This window comes from Bison bison, unplaced genomic scaffold (assembly GCF_000754665.1).
Source record: "Bison bison bison isolate TAMUID 2011002044 unplaced genomic scaffold, Bison_UMD1.0 scf7180017864035, whole genome shotgun sequence".
Taxonomy (NCBI): Eukaryota; Metazoa; Chordata; class Mammalia; order Artiodactyla; family Bovidae; genus Bison; species Bison bison.
In genome coordinates, this window is record NW_011494607.1 from 16,513,077 (window position 1) to 16,520,282 (window position 7,206).

The following is a 7,206-nucleotide window of genomic DNA, read 5'->3' on the forward strand; positions in this document are numbered from 1 at the left end:
GCAATCGAGGTCTGGTGCCATCCCTCCCAGGGAAAAGAGTGTGGTAGATAGAATAATGACCAACCCAGGTGCCCATGTCCTAATCTGTGCAGTCTGTGAATATGTAATCTTATGTGGCAAAGGAGAGCTAAGAGTACAGGTAGAATTAAAGCTGCTATTCAAATGACTTTAAAATAGGGAGATTATCCTGGATTATCTAGGGGGCCCAATGTAATCTCAAGGCTTATTAAAAGTAGAAGAGAAAGGCAGAAGAAAGAGAACCTGAGAGAGGGCATCCTAAGCATGAATTGTCCCAGGGTTCCTTGCTTTGAAGATAGAGGAAGGGTCCAAGAGTGAAGGACCGTGGACAGCCTCTGGAAGCTAGCAGAGGCCAGGAAACAGATTTGCTCCTAGTTTCTTCAGGAAGGGACTCAGCCCTGGTGACATCTTGATACTAGCCCAGTGAGACCCTTGTTGGACACCCAACCTACAGAACAGTAATATAATTAAGCTTGTGTTGTTCCAAGCCTCTATTTTTGTGATCATTTGTTACTCCAGTAATAGGCAATGAATACAAAGGGATATCATTATTAAACACTACCAAGGACCCCCTGCATTTGCTAAGGACTTGTTTAACTTTGACTCCATATCCTGTGCAAGCTTAACTACGATTCCGCCCTTTGATCTTACTTGTACTCCATCTTGCTGGCATTTGAAACCTGGTTTGATAGACAAACTGTCTAACTCCCTGCACCACTGCCCATGTACCAGGTACCAGTCTGGTGACCTTGCATCCTGTGCTCATGAGGTAGAAGTGCATTTATCTAGTGACAACCCCAACACTGTTCCTTCCCTGTCCATTTCCTCAGCCCCTGCAGCCACACGCCCAGCACCTAAATCCTAGACAATTATACAAACTCTTCCTCCAACCCATTAGGAAGGTCAGCCCTCCAGAAGAGAAAGAGTTAATATCACCTGTGCCTCTTGGCTAAAGTACAAACACCCTGAGTTGGCATTCACAGCTTCCTATAGTTTTTCCCCAATCTACTTTGCTGAAGGGATTTCTCAGTATTCCTCTACTGAGTTGTATAGTTCAATCACAATGATCCCAAAAATTGTTTTGTATTTCACCGCTTCACATGCATGCATTCATCTATCCACTTATCATCTAACAAACATTTACTAAGTACTCTTCTAACAACTGTCCTGGGCATGGGAAAATGTAAGACCAAAAACAAAAGGGTAAAACTTACAGCCTAATGGAGGATTTTTAAATATACACCTGAAAGTTCAGTAACTTATGACAATGAATGCTAGGGATATATAGTAGGTTCCCTGGGAGTTGGGTGGCCAAGATGAGGGGGAGGTGCAGTGAGTGGCCTCATCTGTCTTCTCAGTGACTTCTTCCTCCCATTCAGAAGCAGGTGCACCTCAATGAAAAGGACTTTGAGTTTGTGAGCTGGAAACCTGATTTTGGCCCCAGTTCTGCAATTAATTTCTTGATGAAGTAAGTTGAATTGCCAAGTATTTATTCATGAGCAGAAAAATGGGGTAAAGAATATTTATAGAACTGTGAGTAGGAAGAGTGAGAATTAAGAATGCTCTGTCATCTGAATAATGTAAATAAGATTCTAGTTTACTTATGAAATATGCCACCCCAAAATATGCCTCTTTGGCCTATGGATTATTTTTTGCTGAAAGCAATTAAGAAGCAGCAAACACAGAGTTCTTTTCCCTCCATGTGCTCAAAGTTTCCTTTGTGACAGTGTTTCCCCTCCCCTCACTGACCAGGTGTTGACTTAAAGAATAGTCACAACCAAAAAGTTGAGAGTTCTGTTTCATTTGGTGGGAATGTTTAGAACTTCAAGCCCAGGAGACAACATCTCAAGTAACCCTGAGAGAACTGCTCTGAGGAGGCAAGGGGAGGAGCCAGGTTATATAGAAGTTTTGCAACAAAGGGCAGGTAATCTGAACATCGAAAGATTGTTAATTAAAGAAAACCAGATATCCTGTTAAGTAATTTAGGCTTTTCTATGTATGGGAAGATGTAAGAATCTGGGCTCACTGAAATTGTTCCTTTCATGTGGATCTCAGCTATTCTGGGCCAGTATCCAGTGTTTTTTCACATCCTGAGCTCCCTTGGGGCTCACCATGGGGAGTGACTGCAGTCCTGATGGCTGCTAGATGGCAGGTGTTCATCCCCTTCCTAAGTGCCCTTAGGCCCAGGAACTCACGTTGGAGGGCTGCAATTGCTGATGACTGTGACATCCTTGTTTACTGATACGAAACACTCCATTTCTCACAGGAGAACAAGGCTCATCACTGGAGCCAGAAAATCAGCACAGAGATGGGTCTGAACAAACATACTTCACTTAAGTTGCCCTTATCTTCCATTTGTTCCCCCAATATTTACCTTCCCACAACTTACCACCCTGAAAACCCAAACCCCCTTTCCTTTGTCTTGTCTACAATTTACTGCCCTTTGTTAAAAATGTTATATAGCCTCCAGGTGTAACTAATTCTTGTGTCTTCACGCTTTTCTATGAGGACCTCCACGTGCAGAGAAATTAAAATATTAGCATCAAATAAAGTTTGGATGCTTTCTCTCCTGTTAATCTGTTTTTTGACAGTTTAATTCGTGGATCTCAGGCATATAACAGAAGCGAGTAGAGGAAAAGGTCATTTATTTTTCCTCCTCTACACTTAATTTAAATAAAAGCCATTATTAATGGCTGAGATGAAATATCATTTCTTTTTTCTTTCCTGTAAATTCCTTTAATTTGCTATTTAGCCTCCTTGTGGCTCAGCTGGTAAAGAATCCGCCTGCAATGGTGGAAACCTGAGTTTGATCCCTGGGTTGGGAAGATCCCCTGGAGAAGGGAATGGCTACCCACTCCGTTATTCTGGCCTGCAGAATTCCATGGACTGTATAGTCCATGGGGTCACAAAGAGACGGACACGGCTGAGCAACTTTCACTAGCGCTCATCAAAAAGGAACAGCTTTTTCCATAAAACAAATATACAACTTGTTGAATAGTTACAAAGTGAACAATCTTGAATCCTTTTTAGAGTGCAAAACATAACCAGAACCTCAGCAGCCCTGTATGTACTTCACTGGGGCACTTTTCATGCTACACTAGCTGAAATTTGGCTTCTGTACACCAGCATACAGAGTTGAATCTCAGAGTTTTGGGTAAAGTAGAAAAGAATAGCTTTATTGCTTTGCCAGGCAAAGGCGGGGGCCACAGCAGGCCTACGCCCTCAAAATTGTGTGTCCCAACCTGGAGGGTGGTAGTGAGGAGTTTTACAGTAAAGAGAAGAACACCATCATCTTGTGGACATTCTTCTGATTGGTTGGTGGTGAGGTAAACGGTAGTCAGCATCATCAACTTTCTGTTTCCATCCAGTCTGGGGTCTACATGCTTATGGGTGTGCTCAGGCACGTCCAAGTGAGGCAGAAGGCCGATAGGACCCCCCCCCACCCAGGGTAAAGGAGTTGGAGATTCATTCCCTGTGGACTGAAACTCCAAGACAAGAATAGCAGGACAAGTAAGGGAGAAGGCTGGGCCCTGGCTAGACCACGCATTTCTTGTTCGTGAAGCCAGGAGCCCTCCCCAGCCACACATGCACAGAAAAGGCTCCTGGAAGGCCAAAGGGGAGTTATGCAAAGGGGTGTTCCCTACCCATATGCTTTTCAGTAAGATCCATCTTGGCTAAGAGACTCATGTACACACATGGGAGGATCCTGAGATATACCAAATATGGACTGTGAACCAGGCTTTTGTAGCCACGTGTTCCGGGAAACAAACTCACTTAGAAGGATGATGCAGATAGTGGAGTACAGTTTATTACACTGGCAGGGCTAAGGCAGAGTCTCCTCTTAGCCAAGGACCCCAGCCAGTTTTTGTGAAAACCTTATATACGTGCCCAAACCCACCTTCCCAGATTCCCTGAAACAAGTCGGAACAAAGGGAAAAAAAAAAGATACATTAAAGTTAACCTGTGATTCATATGCCTTAAGCCTAAGTGGTTAACAGTAGAGAATTATCAATAGGCCTGTGGTCATACCCCAATAAGCATAATAGAATGTATGATTCTCGGAGAAGGCAATGGCACCCCACTCCAGTACTCTTGCCTGGAAAATCCCATAGATGAAGAAGCCTGGTAGGCTGAAGTCCATGGGGTCGCTAAGAGTCGGACACGACTGAGCGACTTCACTTTCACTTTTCACTTTCATGCATTGGAGAAGGAAATGGCAACCCACTCCAGTATTCTTGCTTGGAGAGTCCCAGTGATGGGGGAGCCTGTTGGGCTGCCGTCTATGGGGTTGCACAGAGTCGGACACGACTGAAGCGACTTAGCAGCAGCAGCAGCAGAATGTATGATTCTATTTGGTTACACAGAGAATTAGGGTATTCTTTTAAGTTACAGAGAGTCTGGGTATGAGCCCTGGAGCTCTTCCTTCTGGGGGCCTGGTTTTCCAGTTGGTATGTCATTTCCATAGATACTGGGCATATAGCTCAAAGTCCACAGTCCGGCTCAAGATGGAGTCCTGCTTTCAAGATTAAGCCTGTTCTGTTTCCTCCTTCAAGGCAAATGATAATGACTGGCCAAAGGAAACCTGGAAGAAATACCCCATAAAAGTAATTCAAATTGCCATGAGGGCACAACTCTGGGACTCTCCCTTTGAGTCTGCCTGTGTGTCTATCCACATTTATTGTACTCTTTTTCCTCTTAATAAATTCTATACTTGTTTCATTACTTACTGTCTTTGTCGGAATTCTTTTCTGAAAATTCAGAAGGGCCCAGTCTAGTGGGTAGGATCTTGTGCTTTCACCACGAAACCCAGCCCAGTCTCTGGCTGGGAACCCAAGCCCCAATCCAAGCTGCTGCAAGCTGAGGCTATCCAAGATCACAACCATTTGCCACCCCATGGACTGTGGCCTTTCAGGCTCCTCTGTTCACAGAATTTTCAGGGCAAGAATACTCGATTGGGTTGCCATTTCCTACCCCAACATGCTTATGCGGAGCATATGATTAACTTCTTCCAGCTGGTGGCAGTTTCAGTATCTGCAAAACAGCTCAAAGATATTTTTACCTATATATCTTCAGAGTTAACCAGGACCCTGGGCCCCAAGGCTGCAATACTGTTTCTTGATTGCTCCTTTCTAGTCTCCACACCCCGCTCTCTTTCCTGATTAGCAACTGTTTGAACCTGCCCTTTGGAACTCAGGGAAGGTCATGGAGGCTGAATGAAGCCTGTTTCCTACAAGCAAGAAAGGGTGGGCACAGAAAGACTTTTGTGCCCAGGAGCCCCACAGGGTACTGCTCCACTTTCATCTGCTACTCTATACTGCTGTACTGAATTTTAAGGATTTTGAAGACACGTGTATTAGCCAAAATTCTTATGCTGGAAGTGATAAAGACCCTGATTAACCTAGCTTAAACAGAAGATGAAAACTGCACATAAAATCAAATGGTAGGAAGTATGGAAATGGAGCTGGACTTGGGAAGACCTGGGATGAAAGCGCTTACTTTCTCTCACTTCCTCCTCTCTCCTTGCTTTCTTCCTTTCTGCTTCTCTCTGTAGGAGAGCCTCATTATCTCAAGATGTTTCCCCCCAGAGCCTCTTACTATATAGTCATGAGGCCAGAAAAGAGATTCTCTTTCCTCAGCTTGAGTGAAAAAGAAAAACCTGGGGAAGGCCTATTGTTTGGCTCACCTGAGTTATAGGCCCACCCCTCGAGGTCAAGGCAGCCGGATCTGTTACCAGAAGGAGGATTGGGCCGGAAAGAGTGTGGTAACAGAAAACAATAGCTATGACAGAGAGACTGTTTCTTGTTCAGTGTCTCAGATGATCATTACATTCTCTAAAGAGGAGGCAAGTCTGCTTTTAATGTTGAAAGAATCCTATCATCCTAAGGAGAGGCAAAGAGGAGGAGCATGTTTAGCTTAAAAATACCAGAGGTGATTTTTGAGAATGGAAGAGCTACTGTTCCTCAGATTGTCCTGTAGGCCAGCTTTCTGAGACTCAGGTCTTTCTGCCTCAGCACTATTGGCATTTTGGCCCAGATATTTCTTGTTGTGAGGGGCTGTTCTGTGCACTGCAGAGTATTTGGTAGCATCCCTAGCTCCATCCTCTAGATGCCAGTAGCATCCTCCTTCTGCAGTCATGAAAAACACTAACATCTCCAGACATTATGCCTCTGGAAGGCAAGATTGCCTTTGTTCTGGAAGAAAGGAGGTGTTAAGGAAAAACAAAGTCAGTAAAAGGACAAGAGTTGATGTCCAAGGCATGAGTGGAAGCCGCATGTACTGTGTCTGCAGCAAAAAGGCTGCCTCTTCTGTTACCAAAGATACGCCGGGTGAGTCATCAGAGCTCCTGGGTAAAATACCTTTGAGACAACTTGAAGTGGGGCTGATGCTTTCTGTTAAGTGGCAGGCTGAAGCTGGAAAAATATTTTTGTTATTTTTGACAGCTGCACGACCTATTTTACCTTTAGGCTGATGTGACCTGGGAAACATTAGTAATGATTGAATGAAAGAATGAATTTAATGAATGAAGTTAATTTTTTTCTTAATGGCATGCTTAAATTCATACATTGCTGCTGTGGGATTAGAATTTTCAAAGCATTAGGAACTTTCATCTGCATTATACTAATGTAAGATGGTCTTGAACTTTCTGTGAAAATTGATCCCACACAGATAGTTCTAAACTTAGAAACTAAAATTTTGATGTATCATCAAGTGTTCCCTTTAAATTCCGCAATAGGTGGCCTAAACATAAGGGAGAAAATTTTTCTAAACAGGGTTCCTGAGGTGTCATCCTTGTATTTCATAGGTTACTCTTCACTTTTAAAAGAATGTATATCACCGAAAAGAATTTTGGAGACTTCCCTGGTGGTCCAGTGGCTGAGACTTCGCACTCCCAATGCAGGGGGCCCAGGTTTGATCCCCGGTGGGGAACTAGATTCCATAGGCCATAACTAAGAGTTTGTATGCTGAAACTAAGATACGGCACAGTCAAATAAATAAATATAAATTTTAAAAAGAACTTTCATCAATTTGCTTCCAAATAGCTTCAATCCCATCTGAAATATATTTTGAAGCAGTCAAAGGGTGGGAGAGTAGATAATAAAAGGAAATAAAAATTCTTTAGTTTTGTCTCCATTTAAAAGATAGCAGTAATGGACAGTCACTGGTTTTGCTTGCCCAGCATCCCTTGCC